At 42.4% G+C, this 17,282-nt stretch overlaps 1 protein-coding gene across 1 annotated transcript in view; it reads left to right on the plus strand.

The window, feature by feature from the left end:
• Positions 1–618: 618 nt before the first annotated feature.
• CASR (calcium sensing receptor) overlaps positions 619–17,282 on the plus strand; it is a 175,211-nt gene continuing 158,547 nt past the window's right edge. The window contains exon 1 of the mRNA XM_073310598.2: positions 619–786. The gene's annotated coding sequence lies outside the window, so the exon portion shown is untranslated. The remainder of the gene's footprint in view (positions 787–17,282) is intronic.

The following is a 17,282-nucleotide window of genomic DNA, read 5'->3' on the forward strand; positions in this document are numbered from 1 at the left end:
TTATGCCACCTGGCTCCAGTCAGGGGCCTAGGGAGGGGGACGCCCTCGTTGCACTGCTCCTGAGTTCATGTTCTCACGAGTGGGTATCGGGGTCAGTGGTCCTTGCCCCTCCTCCCCTCCCCCCCCACCCCCCAGGCGCCGATGCTGGTAACACGTGCAGAGCCGGTATATCAGTATATTGCATGTGGAGTGTGAGTCCAGTATATTCCTGCTATAGGATGGTTGCATGGGTGTGCTGTGGCAGCTAAGATTTGTGTATGTGCACCTGCGTAGTAGGTGTATTTGCCTGTCTGAACTTGTGCGTGTGAGGAGCTGGGGAGAGTGATTTATTTGTACACTGGGATGTACACACAACACAGTACGTGTGTGGAGCAGGTGCCTCTGTGCGTGCAGGTGTGTGTGTGTGTGTGTGGGGGGGGGTGTAAGTCCACCTATCTTCAGGCGCGTGTCCATGTGGAGCATGTGCCTGGGTGAGTGCCCGCGTGCTCGGGGAAGGGAGCAGAGAGCGGGGAGTGGGAGCTGACCAGGGGCTTCTCCCTCCTCCCTCCCCGCTGGCTCCCGCGAGGCTGCAAGTGCCGCTGCTGCCGCTGGGGGGACCTGCGGGAGATGCTGCCGCTGCTGCCGCCCTGGCCGGCGCCGGAGGAGGGGTAGGAGCGGGGGGCAGACCGAGCAGCTGGAGCATCTCCGCAGCCGCAGCGCGCAAGCTGCTGCCTCCCCTCCGGCCGGGCACCGAGCTGGGCGCCGCCGAGGCAGCGAGCCGACCCCAAGGCAGGCGCGGGGCAGGAGGTGAGCGGGGCTAGGGCGGGGCCGGGAGCCCGGGGGCGCTGCTGCCGCCCGACTGCAAGCAGCGGGTGCCCCAGAGGGGGGACGCGCCGCTTCCGCGGCCGCTCGGGGCTCCCAGCTGGTCCGGCTCGGCTCTCCCGGCAGGCAGGCAGGCAGGCCGGCCGGACCGCCAGGGGCCGCGCTCCCCCCGCGGGGTGGACGGCAGCCTGGGGCAGCCCGCCCTGCTCCTCGCAAGGTCAGCGCGGGATCGGGGCCGCTGACTGGACATGGCCTTGGCGCCCCTTCCCGCGAGCTGCCTTCGCCCGCGGGGAGGGAGGTGAGTTCGCTGAGCAGCCCGGCAAAGGCTGAGGAGCGAGGGCGGGCGGACGGGCACCGGGCGGCGTGGTGCGCCAGTGGCTGCGGGAGAGCGTGCTTGGAAGTGAGGCGCGAGCAAACACCCCCGCTAAGTCCAGAGCTGCTGCCGGTGCAGGGCACCGCTTCCCCCCAATTCGGCTCCGAGCTCCCCTGGGCCAGGGGCACTGGTTTTTAGTGCAGGTTCTGTGGTGCTCGCATCAGCCCAGGACTTAATTCACCTGCTTTTCTTGCGGAGCAAAGGAGCTGGCGGCTGATACGTTTTGGTGGATTTGGAAGGTTTTCACCAATGGGGACAAAAAGTGGGAAGCACAGTGTGAAGCGTACGGTTTTGCACAAAGCCGATTCCAGGTCTAAACGATGTTCATGCCTCTGGTTATATGTACCGGGGTTAAGTGCCAGCCTACGATGCATGGCTAGAAGGAACATGTTGTTGTAGCATAAAATTCCGCTGCTGGGCTTTTCTGGTGCCTCTCTAGAGTCGTCCTTGGATACTTCGGAAAATGGGCGTTTTAGAGCATTTTGAAAGGGGTAATGGTAATAAGGCAAATGATTAATGTGCCATTGAAATAATAGGAATTAAATGGCGAACTATTGCCCAATACTGTAGTCCTTACTCAGGCAAAACTTCCATTAAGGACTGATTTTAAAACCTGTGAATTTGGCCCTAAACTATTTTGTAAATATAGGTGTCCAAGTGAAAGAAAATTCATTGGCAAGCAGTACTATTCATAAACGTTTTCTCAAAGTGGAGGTTTATGGAGAAATTAGTGGAGCTAAGACAATTACCTAAAAATAAAACTATTTAGTCACATAGAAATCACACAGGCTGCAAAAAATTGTCTCAAATATGCTTCATGGAAAATGAATAATAAAAATGGTGTCTCAGAAAATGTACCAAAAGAATCTGCCTGGTAGATTATGATACCATTAGAAGAGATTTCATCCTAAGTATAAGGAAACATTTTGTGAACTAACATATCTTGCTTTGATGTTTTCATTTTGAGCTCAATTTTCATAGAATGTTATTGTAAAATAATCTTGACATTTTTACTTTGATTTTATAAAATATTTTTCTATTTTACTTTTTCTATTGTAGAGAGTATTTCTTGAGGTGGATCCTCCAATTACATGCTCACAGGTTAAACACTCCTTAATTTCCTTGAGTCAGACTCTCTGGTCTGCTAAATCAATTTTGCACTGCCTACTTCACTCATATTGCACAAAGTGAGCTTAATCCTGCTGGAGATTCATCTTGGAGAATTTCCCCTGTATAGAGGCAATCTCTGCCAATGTAGAGACTCTGTTTCCTCTTACACCAGCCCTATCACCTGCCAGAAGAGTAGGAGGGGCAAGTCTGAGGAAATAGGGAGTGTGGCTGGGAGATGGTTTGTTGTGGCTGAGTCCCTGCCTCCCTGAGGTACCTACTGCCAACAACATAAAGCTGCTACCCAGTATTTTTAATTTATGCCAGGGCTCGGCCACGAAGAATCATCTCGCAGCAATCACCTGCCTATCCCACTGCTCCTTCCACTGCACCCAACCTCTGTTCAGATACAGAATTGAGCCCTTAGTCTAAATAAGAAATGCAAGTTTATGCCTTAAGGACGTAGAATCCAGTTCTGCTCCTATTGAATTCAATGGGAGTTCTGTCATTGACTTCAGTGGGACCAGGACTGGGTTCACATGTGTTTTGATTAGATTTATTGAAGTGGTAAAATGTGAGTAATGTGATTATTAAAATTATTTGTAATTGGGCTAAATGACTAGATAGTAAAGTGACTGGGTAGTTGTGCAGCTTAAAGAAATGTTTTAGTAACTGATGTTTAATGGAATAAACTAAAAGCTGTTGCAGTGGTTGTGCAGTGTAGATTAGTGAAAAACAGATCCGTTTAAAGCAAATTGATGGGTGACAAAGAGGATTAGTAATGAGCTACAGAACTAGCTGTTCACCTCTATGTCATCTCTCTCAGTCCGTCTCAGGTATGTAGTGACTTGTGTTTGGTGGCCTCTATGAAGTGACTTTGTTTCAGCTCACTTCCAAGTGGATAGGTGGCCTCATCATAAAAACTGCCACCACACTGTCATCTCAGCAGTCTCCACATGGAGGCCAAGGACTGAATGGACTATGAAGATGGAATGTCTACACTGCAATGTAAGCCCAGGGTTAGTAGTAAAACTTGAGTTAGCACACCCTGGGTTTGTTAAACTAGGGCTTGGGCATCTACACTCATTTGTAACCTAGGTTAGGAATTGTTGATCCCTAGGTCCCAACCTGGGGCATCTGCGTTTACACTGCATTATGCAAGCCCGAGTCTAACCACCCATATCCCAGACTTCCTAGTGCCCTTTCAAAATGTGGCCGCTCTAGCCATTTGTTCCTGATGCAATGTGGAAAAACGTGACTGTCCACCAAACTTGACTCTCTAAAGGACAAAGAAAGTTGGCCCGTGGGATTGTGGAATACTTTTTGCAGACTCCCAGAGCACGAGTCCAGTGGGGCTGTGTCTACACTACAAAACAATAGGTCTTGAACCCTGGGCTTGACTCAGGCTCGGACCCTCCACCCCAGGGGGTCCTGGAACTCTGGGTTAGCATGATTTGTGTGTAGACTGAAGCAGGGTTAGGGTTGAGCCTGACTTCACTTTCCCTTCTAGAAAGGGCAGAGGCATGTTGTTGGGGCAGTCTGTGAAGCTGTTGCCTAAGCTGTACTTTACGTTGTGCTGTAAATATGGGTGTGTCTACACAGCAACACCCCCCCAACCCCCCGCCACTCCTTGCAGCAAAGGTCTAAGGCTGGATCAACTGACCTGGGCTCATGGGGCTTGCTGGCTGTGTGGGTCTAAAAATAGCAGAAAAGGCATTTGGGCTTGGGCTGGAGCCTGGGCTCTGAGACTCTTCACCTTCACCGGGCTTCAGAGTGTGAGCTTCTGCCCAAGCCTGGATGTCTACACTGCTATTTTTAGCCCCTTAGCATGAGCCCTGCAAGCCTGAGTCAGTTGACCCAGGCTCTGAGACTCATTGCCATGGGTCATTTTGTGCTGAGCAGACGTACTATAAGGGGAGAACTTCAGACTCCATGTCTATCAATCTGGTGCGTTTTGCACAGTTTTCAAACCTCAGTGCTTTTAAAAATAATTAATATTTTTATGATTGTTTTATTAAATCAACATCAAACCTGTCAGTGAGACTTTGTGTTGCTTGGGAAAATGACAAAGCCTAGACTGGCCATCAGTAAACTCCCGCTTTATCTGCATGTGTACTGCTGGTTGCAAACAGCTCCTACTGCATAAGTTGATATGCCTCTCAGTCACTTATTAACCGCAGGAGTGAGGAATGCTTTACCTGCGCTAATTGCTGCTGAGCATTGTAAGATCGTTGTCCACCCAACTGTCCATTAATACAGTGGAGCGCTGACAGAACTGGTAGCTTTAGTGTTACTTTTTTGTACCTGTCACATCCGGAGCTATTTCAAGTGTGAATGCCACATTTCTGCAGAGTCAAGGAAACCTTGCCTGCTGAACTTGTTAGCATGCAAAATACACTGGATTGTTGTAATCCGTTCCCATGTGGCTATAATACACGTGATCTAGAAGTTAAGGCAGCAGACTGGGATTCTGACCTTAGGAAGCCACTTCTCCTCAGTTTGCCCCGCTGTAAAATGGGGATGCCAATATCTACTCCCTGGCGTTCTGTCTTGAGGATTAATTGAGGTTTGTAAGGCCCTAGTGAAATCCCCAGGCGAAAGGCTCTATATACAAAGTACTATTATTACTATTGGCTGTGGGGACAGTTTTTCAAATGCTCTTTCAAACGTGCATCTTTGACTTGGTCAGAAGCAGCTCCCAATCCACTCCACACTGAGGTGCTCACATTTGCACATTTGAAAGTCTGACCTGTTATTGCCTAAGGCTTTGGTTCCACTACAGCGCTTACAGTGGCGCAGCTGTATCGATGCAGCGTTGCTGCTGTCATGCTGTGAGCGCAGATGCTCTAAGCCGAGGGGAGCGGTAGCTGTGTCAGCGGGAGAAGCCGACATAGCACAGTCCACACCAGCACTTAGGTTGTTGTAACTTTACGTTGCTCGGAGGGGTGGCTTATTCATGTCCCTGAGTGACATCACTTATATTGACTTAAGCTGTACTGTATACATAGCCACAGAAAGTGTCTTGGAATTGCCAAGTTAAAAGATGCTGTCCAGGCTGGGAAGCTCAAAATTTGAACTTTTAAAAAGATATCACTCTGGAATTCCTCATGATTATAATCACCTAGCCTCATGTCTACTGTAGAGTCAAATTTGGGGACAGGTCCTGACATCTCCAGTTCCTCTTCTCTGGCATCTTCAGGGGCCGTCAACGGACTGCTGTGACCCTTATGGCCAGTTAACTGACCACTCCCCCGTTCTGCAGTCTTCAAGAGGGAGCAGCAAATAGACCCACTGCCTCTGAAAACTTCCTCTACCCTTTGTCTGTCTTATCTATTTCGATTGTAAGTTCTCTGGAGCATGGACTGTCTCTTACTATGTGTTTATATAAGCAGCTAGCTCAGTGGAGCCCTGATTTCCATAAGTTCTAGGTGCTATTGTCATACAAATAAATAATGGATCTGAAAGGTGCTTCTCTGGTCCCACTATTGACTTTTTAAACACTGTTTATACCACTGAGGCCTATTAAAATGCACTGCACAGAATGGGAATCCATGTGAAGAGGGAGCCAACTGTAAACTGAATGAAGTAGGCAGTGCTCAAGGTTTCATACTACATCCAGTGTTGTTTAAAACATTTATTAATGATCTGGAAATGAAGGTGAGTAGTAAGGTGATAACATTTGCAAATGATTCAAAACTATTTAAGCTACTCTTGTCCGTACAAGAATGTGAGTAACTTCAGAGGGCCAGACCAAGCTAGGTGAATGGTGAGCAACACAATGGCAACTGAAGTTCAGTGTTGATAAGTACAAAGCATTGCACATGAAAGGAAAAATATAAACGACTCATATAGCTTAACAGGTTTCTAAATTAACAGTTTCAACTGAAGAAGAATATCTGGGCACCACCATGGTCCCATCAAAAAAGACATCTGCCTAATGTTCACCTGTGATCAAAAAGCAAACAAGATGTTATCATGCATAAGGAATGGGATGGAGAATAATATGAAAAGTATGATAACACCACTAAATAAATCTATGGTTCACACTCATTTGAGAGACCATGTTCAGCACAAGTCACTCCCTCACAAAACAAAATACTGCAGACTTAGAAGTGATTCAGACAGGGGTGATGGAAATGGTGAGAGGCATGGAAAACCTCTCATGTGAAGAGAGATTGAAAAGATTGGGGTTGTTCACTTTAGAGAAGAGATGAATAAGAGGAGGAGCCATGATAAAAGTATAATAAGAGTAAGTATAATGAATGCTAAACAAGGTGGATTGAGAGTGTCTGTTCTCTGTATTGTAACACACGAACAAGGGGATGCTTAATAAAATTGAAAGGCAGCAAATTCAGAATTGATAGAAATAGTTTGTCATACAAGACTGTGGAACACATTGCCACAAGATGCTGTTGATTAGCAAGATTTATAGAGGAACTGGACATTTATATGGATAACAAGAATATCCAGAGTTGTTATAGTTAATAATTCTTTAAAAAGGGTTTTAGAAGGCAGATAAAACTTAACGATTCAGGGTTTTACCCAATTTTAACTATTAGTGGCTAGCATGAAGACTTAAAGGAGACAAATTATCCCACATCTGTCTACTGTAGAGTTTCTTGCACCTTCTTCTGCAATATCTGGTTCTGATCGTTGTGGGAGACAGGATACTGGACTACATGGATTGATAGAGCCATAGATTTCATGGCCAGAAGGGACCACTGTGATCATCCAGTCTGACCTTCTATAACACAGACCATAGAACTTCCCCCAAGTAATTCCCAGAACATATTTTAAAAAAAATCTGATCTTGATTTAAAAATTGTCAGTGATGGAGAATCCACCATGACTCTTGGTAAGTTGTTCCAGTGGTTAATTACCCTCACTGTTAACATTTATACCTTATTTCCAGTATGAATTTGTCTTGGATCATGTTATACCTTTCTCTGTAAGATTGAAGACCGCATTATTAAATATTTGTTCCCCATTTAGTACCTAGAGACTATAATCAAGTCAGCCATTAACCTTCTCCTTGTTAAGCTAAGTATATCGAGCTCCTTGAGTCTGTCACTGTAAGGCATGTTTTCTAATCCTTTAGTCATTCTCATGGCTCTTCTCTGAAATCTCTCCAATTTATAAACATCTGTCTTGAATTGGGGACACCAGAACTTGACACAGTATTCCAGCAGCAGTTGCTCTACTGCCAAATATAGAGGTAAAATAACCTCTATACTCCTTCTCAAGAATTTCCTGTTTATGCATCCCAGGATCACATTAGCTCTTTTGGCCACAGCTAACAGGGAGCTCATGTATTCACCGCATCTTTTTTAGAGTCACTGTTTCCCAGGTTTAAGTCCCCCATCCTGTAAGTATGGCCTACATTCTTTGTTCCTGGTGTATACATTTACATTTAGCTGTATTAAAGCTCATACTGTTTGTTTGCTCCTAGTTTACCAAGTGATCCAGATTGCTTTGAATCAGTGGCCTGTCTTTTTCATTATTTACCACTCCCCCAATTTGGGTTATCTGCAAACTTTATCAGTGATGATTTTGTTTTCTTCCAGGTCATTGATAAACATCTTAAATAGCTTAGGGCCAAGAAGAAATCCCTGCAGGACTCTACTAGAAACAAATGTGTTTGATGTTGGTTCCCCATTTACAATTTTATTTTGAATCTTTCAGTTATCCATACAGAAACAAAAAAGCAGGCTGGTGAAAAGAAACAAGGCTACTGAAGGAATATAGAAGGCAGAACGAGCAATGATTCTGAAGATGAGACTATTTTCCAGTGAGTGATGCTGAATGTGATTAAACAAATAACTAAAAGTTTTCGTTTATTACGTAGAGGCCAGATTCTAGCCTGGACCTCCGTATAAACTTCCTACTGACATCTGTGGGCGAGCTCCTGTGGATCAAGAGCAGTATGAGTTCTAAATATATGCCCTAGCCCATAGACCACAATTAAACGTGGAATTCAACTTTCTCCAAAAATGAATTTGTAGTCGTGAGTGAACCATAAACTTAAAATTTGTTCACAAACATTCCTGAAACAAATTGACAAAAATCAAAGTCTGTTCATAGATAATTCACAGACCAAAAAGTGGCTAAATTATCTGAGTAAGTTGTTCATTGTGAGTTGTTCACCCAGCTTTAATAGCAACATAGAGTAATGGTGAAAATGGGCCAGCATGTACAGAGCTTAAAATTAACTCAATAACCACAACACTACAACTAGTGCTTTGTTAATATATCTCACAATGAATATACTACTGCTATATAATACAGTTATTTAGAATATTCAGCAACTAGAAACACATTTTTTAATTTACATTTACTTGACTAGAAATATACTAATAACTTTTCAAATTATTAACAAGTAGTTATAAATTGCATAATCAGCTGTTTAAGAAACAGTTGAACAAGTTTTTTAAATACACACATTACCTAGAAGAAAAGCAATATCTAAACTTTATTAAGAAATATGAGGGCCAATGACATAAAACATACAAATGAGACACATTTCTAACACAGAAACAAGAACTCTGTTATTACAACCCAGATTTTACTGAGCACTGAGGGATTTTAGAAATCCATGTATGAATTTTTTTTTAACAATTTTAACAATTGCAGCATTCACTGTAGCCATACAAGGTGGGCTGGAAGTCAGAATTTATTTAAGACAATCTAAGGTATTTGTAAGTGCTTATCACCATTTTATCAAGACACAATACAGTAATGTCTATTTATTCACAAACAAAAAGTTGTAAATATGGACAAGGAAGGAAAAATCGTAATTCTTAGTTAAGAATAATGCAGTAGTGACACTTGCACCTCCTAATGATACACATTTCCTCCTAAATGAAATATTTTAAGTGAACAAGAGTTCACATACTGTTATGGGAAGGGATTATGAGATGTATGCCTGTTAATTAAGAGAACAAAATTTTCACTAATAGAGGTGGCAGTGGGTTTGCTAATTTAGAACTGTAATCCTTTCCCTGAGACTCCCTTTAGTATTACAGATTTACAGAAATTAAAGATGGAAAAGGCTTGTTGCAGTAAGTACTTTGCCTATCTCTTCCCATGCATGCAACTTTAACCGAGAGTAACCATTTTGGTACATAAGACATATCCATCTGTCTTGAGGCCTGATCCTACACCCTTGAAGCCATCGGAGTTTTATCATTGGCATCAGTGAGTACAGACTTGAACACTAGGGGCTCAGTCCACAAAGGGGATTTAAACATTAGATATTGTAATGACTAATGTTTAGGCCTCCTGCCACCCCGTGGAATCCACAGCCCTGCGTTAAGTGCCCAGGCTCCCTATACAATGCATGGGGCATAAGAAAGGTATTCTTCAGAAGCCAGGAAGGAACATGAGCAGAGAGCCATCTAAACGAGCTATAAGGAAATGCTGTGGAGGGGAGTGGCCTAAGCATCACCCCTCAAAATAGGGGCACCTCCTTCCACTCAGGATTTGCAGCTGTGAGCCCTCTCCTGGAGGTAGGTGCCTAAGTCAGGTCAGCTCGTTCTCTCAAAATAAATAAATAAATAAGATGAGTGCCCTAACCACTGGTCTGTGGGGGTATTCTGGAGTTTCTGCCGAAGATGTTCCATTGTGAATAAAACACTGAAATATTCTTTGGGATGGCAAGTGAGAATGACTCTATAGCTTGTGGTTAGGGCACTCACTTAAGAAATTAGAGACCCGTGTTCAGTCCCTAGTCTACAGCAGGTCAAGTGGGGATTTAAACCTGGGTCTCCCATATCCCTAGTGACGGCTCTAAAAAGGGAGCAGTTGGGGATGGGGAGACAGTTATACACTAGTCAGCCTCTGAGAATCCCTATTAGATTGGACCTCACTGGCAAGATAGGCAGAGGAATGCCTAGCTTGAAGATCCTGCATGGACTAAAGGCACTGGGTTTTAGACAAGGCCTGATGAAATTCACCCTGCGGTACTTAAGGAACAAGTGAAGCAATCTCAGAATTGTTAGCAATTACCCTGGAGGACAGATTAGCACTGGAGAAGGACAAACATAGTACCTAGCTTTAAAAAGGGGAACAAAAAGAGGACCCATGGAATTATAGACCAGTCAGCCTAACTTCAATACCTGGAAAGATACTGGAACAGACTATTAAACAATCAGTTTGTAAGCACCTAGAAAATAATAGGGTTATAAGGAATAGCCAACATGAATTTGTCAAGAATAAATTATGCCAAACCAACCTGATTTTCCTTTTTGATAGAGTTATCGGCTAGCGGATGGGAGGTGGTGGGGGAAGCTGTAGACATGATATGTCTTGATTTCAGGAAGGCTTTTTGACGCCGTCCAACGTGACATTTTCGTAAGCAAACTAGGGAAATGCCATCTAGATGAAATTACTATAAGGTGGTTCCACAACTGGTTGAAAGACCATACACAAAGAGTAGTTATCAACTGTTCTCTGTCAATCTGGGAGGGTGTATATAGTGGGGTGCTGCTACAGTCAGTCCTGGGTTTGGTAATATTCAGTATTTTCATTAATGACATGGATGGTGGACAGGGTGGATTTGATTTAAATCAAATTGATTTAAATCATGATTTAAACTAGTCAGGAAGACTCGATTTAATCATGGATTTCTACATAAAAGTGTATTCTTGTTGGTTGTTATAACCTTAATACATATTCTTCACAACTCAGAGATAGATGTAGGTTTCATTTTTAGAAGGTACACACTATACATTTTTAAAGTGATGTACTTTGAAAACTTTTCAGATTAGTTTTATGGCTATATCAGAAAATGAATGATTGTTTGGTTATTTCATTTACCAAAGGTAATTGAAGCAGATATTTATGAAATCACTGGGAGGTGAACTATCTCCAATTCAAAAGGTTAATCATTAATATTTGGAGGATTTTCTTGCCATGCTGTATTTGGAGGAGAACATCACCAGACAGACATTTAAATTGTTTTATTTAAGTAAAACAATGTTATATATTTTGGATTTTTTTCTTCAACAGCAAACATATAATATTTTAATAAAACAAGCATATGAATTTTTGAATTTAGTTAAACATTCAAGTTTTTTTTAAATCAGGTTTTTGTTAAATTTAACTACAATAGTTAAATGAAATATTTTTTTAAAAAATTCAAAAATTCAAGCGACTATGTCAGCCATATCAACATGAGAAACTTATAATATTGGCTTCTACAGCTAACTCAGTTGTCTTCACCTTCATTTTCCTGTTTGTTCATAATCTGGAAAAGAAAAACAAGCTTTCCTTCTTTTTCATGATCCAAACGATTTCTCAGTTTGGAATGAATTAGACCAAAGGAAGAAAATATTCTTTCTACACTGGCAGAAAAAGCTACTGCTGTTAAAAGTGAGATTATCACTTCAACAGTATCTGAACTGAAGTGCTTAAGTGACTTCCACCAGTTCACTGGTGTGACTTTCTTTAAAACATCATCAGCAAACATATATTTCTTGAATGGTTCTTATTCCCAAACTGGGTCTCTTTTACAGCCTGCTACCATTATATGTTTTCCCTTCTAGTCAGAGAATGGTATGGTAGATCTCAAATCAAGGCTACACTCAGAAAGACCTCAAGAATTCTGGAATATGCTGCTCAAACAGTTTCACTTTTCTTTCTACTGCGTGTCCCTCCCTTCTCACATTTTTCTCCAGACTTCTTCTCCTTGTCCAGATCTATTCCGCCCCCAGCAATCTTCCATTCATTGAACTTTTTGAAACTTTGCCCTTTTAGAGAGAGGTAAGGGATTGACTCTGTGTCCACAAATTTGCAGAGGGACAATAGGGTTGAGGTCTGTTATTTCTCACCTCTATATTTTATTTATTTATTTATTTATAACATTTTTGCTGTTAACAAGCATGTTATCTCTGGAGACACAAAACCAGTTTGAGAACTGCAAAACTAAGCATCTCTGATGGTATCTTCTAGACTGAGCACTGAGTCCCATTGGGTAGATAGAAAGATTAACCTAAATAATCTATACAGAAGCCCCTGGAACCCCATAAGATTGGGTCCCTAATCCATCAACTATTGGAACTCATTTACAAAACTTTCCTTAAATATTGCATGAATATATTGTCTCATACTATAGAATTATAATTTATAATCCCAATTCCATGATGAGATATCTTTGAGCTATAATGTATCTTAATTAAAACTATCTTCAGTTTTAATTAAAAGAATCTGATGTTTTTGATTTAAAAAAAACCCCATTGATTTTTATCCACCCTGATGGTGGAGTGGAGAGCATGCTTTTAAAATTTGCAGATGACACCAAGCAGGGAGGGGTTGCAAGCACTTTGGAGGTCCGGATTACAATTCAAGATGACCTGGACAAATTGGAGAATTAGTCAGAGTTCAACAAGGTGAAATTCAGTAAAGACAAGTGCAAAGTGCTTCACTTAGGAAGGAAAAATCAGGTGCACAACAACAACAACAACAACAAAAACGGGGGAATAACTGGCTAGATGGTAGCCGTGCTGAAAAGTATCTGGGGGTAAAAGTGGATCCCAAATTATTGGCTTATATACAGTGTGATGCAATTGAAAAAAGGGCTAATATAATTCTGGGGCATATTAACAGGAATATTTTATGTAAGCCAGAGGAGGTAATTATCTTACTGTACTTGGCACTGGTGAGGCCTCATCTGAAGTACTGTGTCCAATTCTGGATGCCACGCTTTAGGAAAGATGTGGACAAATTGGAGAGAGTCCAAAGGAGAGCAGCAAAAATTATGAAAAGTTTAGAACACCTGATCTATGAGGAAAGGTTAAAAAAACTGAGTATGTTTAGTCTTGAGAAAAGAAGACTGAGTAGGGACCTGATAACAGTCTTCCAATATGTTAAGAGCTGTTATAAAGAGGTCTGTGTTTAATTGTTCCCCATGTCCACTGAAGGTAGGACAAGAAGTAATGGGCTTAATCTGCAGCAAGGGATGTTTAGATTAGATATTAGGAAGAACTTTCTCACTGTAACAGTAGTTAAACTCTGGAATAGGCTTCCAAAGGAGATAATGGAATCCCCATCATTGGAGGTTTTTAAGAACACATTGGACAAATATGTGTCAGGCATATTCTAAGTTTACCTGGTCCTGCCTCAACTCGGCATGGGACACAATGACTTCTTGACATCCCTTCTAGCCCTAAATTTCTATGATTTAGGTAGCTTTGTGATTGCCCACTAGCAGAAATTTAAGTATCGGGAATTTGAGTACCTACAGGGTTAGGCACACAGTATTCAAGATGTGGGCAAACCAGGGATTTATATAGAGGCAATATTATATTTTCTGTCTTATTATCTATCCATTTCCTAATGATTCCCAACATTCTGTTAGCTTTTTTGACTGATGCTGCACATTGAGTGGATGTTTTCAGAGAACTATCCGCAATGACTCCAAGATCTCTTTCTTGAGTGGTAACAGCTAATTTAGATCCTATTATAGATTCATAGATTCATAGATATTTAGGCCAGAAGGGACCATTATGATCATCTAGTCTGACCTCCTGCACAATGCAGGCCACAGAATTTCACCCACCACTCCTAAAAAAGACCTCACACCTATATCTGTGCTATTGAAGTCCTCAAATTGTAGTTTGAAGACCTCAAGGAGCAGAGAATCCTCCAGCAAGTGACCCGTGCCCCATGCTACAGAGGAAGGCGAAAAACCTCCAGGGCCTTCCAATCTGCCCTGGAGGAAAATTCCTTCCCGACCCCAAATATGGCGATCAGCTAAACCCTGAGCATATGGGCAAGATTCATCAGCCAGATACTACAGAAAATTCTTTCCCAGGTAACTTGGATCTTACCCCATCTAAAAACCCATCACAGGCCATTGGGCCTATTTACCATGAATATTTCATTACCAAAACCATGTTATCCCATCATACCATCTCCTCCATAAAATTATCGAGTTTAATCTTAAAGCAAGATAGATCTTTTGCCCCCACTACTTCCCTCGGAAGGCTATTCCAAAACTTCACTCCTCTGATGGTTAGAAACCTTCGTCTAATTTCTAATCTAAATTTCCTAGTGGCCAGTTTATATCCATTTGTTCTTGTGTCCACATTGGTACTGAGTTTAAATAATTCCTCTCCCTCTCTGGTATTTATCCCTCTGATATATTTATAGAGAGCAATCATATCTCCCCTCAACCTTCTTTTAGTTAGGCTAAACAAGCCAAGCTCCCTAAGTCTCCTTTCATAAGACAAGTTTTCCATTCCTCGGATCATCCTAGTAGCCCTTCTCTGTACCTGTTCCAGTTTGAATTCATCCTTCTTAAACATGGGAGACCAGAACTGCACACAGTATTCCAGGTGAGGTCTCACCAGTGCCTTATATAACGGTACTAAAACCTCCTTATCCCTACTGGAAATACCTCTCCTGATGCATCCCAAGACGACATTAGCTTTTTTCACATATGTGTCGATGGGATTATGTTTTCCAATGTGCATTACTTTGCATTTATCAACATTCAGTTTCATCTTTCATTTTGTTGCCCAGTCACCCGGATTTGAGGATTGAATTTTGGATTTAGATGCCTAAAATGGCAGTTGGACATCTAAATCTGTGGATCTAGACCTGATTTTTTTTGGGGAAAAGGGCCATATTCCAGCAGAACCAAACTTTGAGGCTGTTTTCCACTCATATGGGTAAATATTCCAATTCTGATTTTGTGCATTTGTGGACCAGAGATCAGAATCTCTAAAATTATGCTGAAAAGTGTTAGGGGGAAACATCCATAACCTTTCATTATCAGGGTTTTAGGATGCAGAATCAACCCAACAAAATCAGGAGAGATCGCAGCAGAAACAGGACAGGTGATAATTTTACAAGAGAGGCCTAAAACAGGAATATCAGTGGGTGCTTGAGGTCACGACTGATCTAAGAAGAAAGGGGGATAATACATAGCTGGAATGGGATGCTGCCAAGCAGGATTAAGATGCACTAGCAGAGCTGTAGATGGGCCCAGGATTAGAATAACAGATGATCCTGTTCAGGATCGAGGTGACTGGCAAAGCTCTGTGTTGGAGCAGCTTGCCTGGTGTTGTTAACCTACACTGTGCATAAATCTAGCCTGTAGTACACTTTCTAAGAGTATCAAATTCATCCTAAAATGGGGGGGGGAATTAAAAAGATTATTAAAAGAAAAGCCTATGGCATAAACATACCAGGTTTATATCTGAAAAGCATGCTGAGAGATTTAGCTCCTCCTAGAAAAGTTTTAGATTTATTAGGCTCTTGTGCCCCTCCACGAGATACAGAGATTTGAAACAGCTAGCTCTAGTACAAACAAGAGAAAAAGTTATTCTTGACTTATTCTTAAGTAACAGCCAGCAGTTAATTCAAGAAATAACAGTAGCCAAGCCACTAAATAATAATGACCACAATATAAGTAGATTCTACAGCCTATGGAGAAGTATGGTGCAAAAAGTGTCACAGTGACATTAAGTTTTAGAGAGGGTGATTTCAATAAGATGAGGATGTTAGTCAAAAAGACCCTAAAAGGCAAAAGTAAAGGTAGTAAAATCCTTACACGTGGCATGGATGCTACTTAAGGAAGCAATAATAGAGTTTCAGAAGATACATACCACTGAACAAACAGGGAAACAGGAAGGCAAGAACATGGCTGAATGGCAAGGTTCAAGAGGCTGCTCATGCCAAACAGAAATTCTTTCAACACTGGAAATTTAATCCTAGTGAAGCCAATAAACCAGAGCACAAATCACAGCAACTGGTATGTAAGAGGGAAATTAGGAAGGCTAAAATAGATTTCAAGGAGCAAATAGGTAGAGGTATAAAAAACAAACAATTCTTTAAGTGTTTCAGAAGCAGGAAGCCTGAAAAAGAATTGGTGGTCTGATGAATCACCAGGGATTAAAGAGAACAATTAAGGATATTGCTGAGAAGCAAAACAATTTATTTGCCTTAGTCTTCACTGAGAAGTATGGTGAGGAGACATGCCTACCCAGGATTTTCTCTTTTCCAGTAATAAGGGTGAAGTTGTCATAGTTGCAGGGCAATTGCATCTGTGTTCCCCTTCTGTGGTCCACCAAGGGAACCCACTTTAGGTCCTCAGTTCCCAGGTGTCTTTCTGAAGGCTGTGACCATTGCATTGCCCACAGTTATAAGTTACCATGCAGCTCCTTCTAAGCAAGCACATTAATTCTTAAGGTAAAAGCATTAGAGAGAAAACATATAAAAACAGTACAAGTTCCTATACACATTGTGACAAAGTTCCTCCTCTACCTTGGTGGGTCTAGCGCTTATTAGAGGATTTGCTCGCCTTGGAGCTTCATGGCAGCCCTCAGCTTGGCTGTTTTTCTGAACCCACAGTCCAGGTCGATTCCTCCTGTGTCTGACCAGGAGTTGGGAGGTTTAGGGGGAACCCGGGCCTGCCCTCTATTCCGGGTTCCAGCCCAGGGCCCTGTGGAATGCAGCTGTCTAGAGTGCCTCCTGGAACAGCTGTGTGACAGCTACAACTCCCTGGGCTACTTCCCCATGGCCTCCTCCCAACACCTTCTTTATTCTCAACATAGGGCCTTCCTCCTGGTGTCTGATAATGCTTGTACTCCTCAGTCCTCCAAGAGTCCCATTCTCACTCTCAGCCTCTAGTGCCTCTTGCTCCCAGCTCCTCAGACGCACACCACAAACTGAAATGAGCTCCTTTTTAAACCCAGGTGCCCTGATTAGCCTGCCTTAATTGATTCTAACAGCTTCTTGATTGGCTGCAGGTGTTCTAATCAGCCTGTCTGTCTTAATTGTCTCCAGAATGTTCCTGATTGTTCTGGAACTTTCCCTGTTACCTTACCCAGGGAAAAGGGACCTACTTAACCTGGGGCTAATATATCTGCCTTGTGTTACTCTCCTGTAGCCATCTGGCCCGACCCTGTCACGACCAGCTAAAAACTTACTGGAGGTCACCCACCAGTCTTATGGGGCCCTTGTAGGTCAAGTCCTTCCAACCCTTCCATAAGAATTGCCT

This window comes from Lepidochelys kempii, chromosome 1 (genome assembly GCF_965140285.1).
Source record: "Lepidochelys kempii isolate rLepKem1 chromosome 1, rLepKem1.hap1, whole genome shotgun sequence".
Lineage (NCBI taxonomy): Eukaryota > Metazoa > Chordata > Testudines > Cheloniidae > Lepidochelys > Lepidochelys kempii.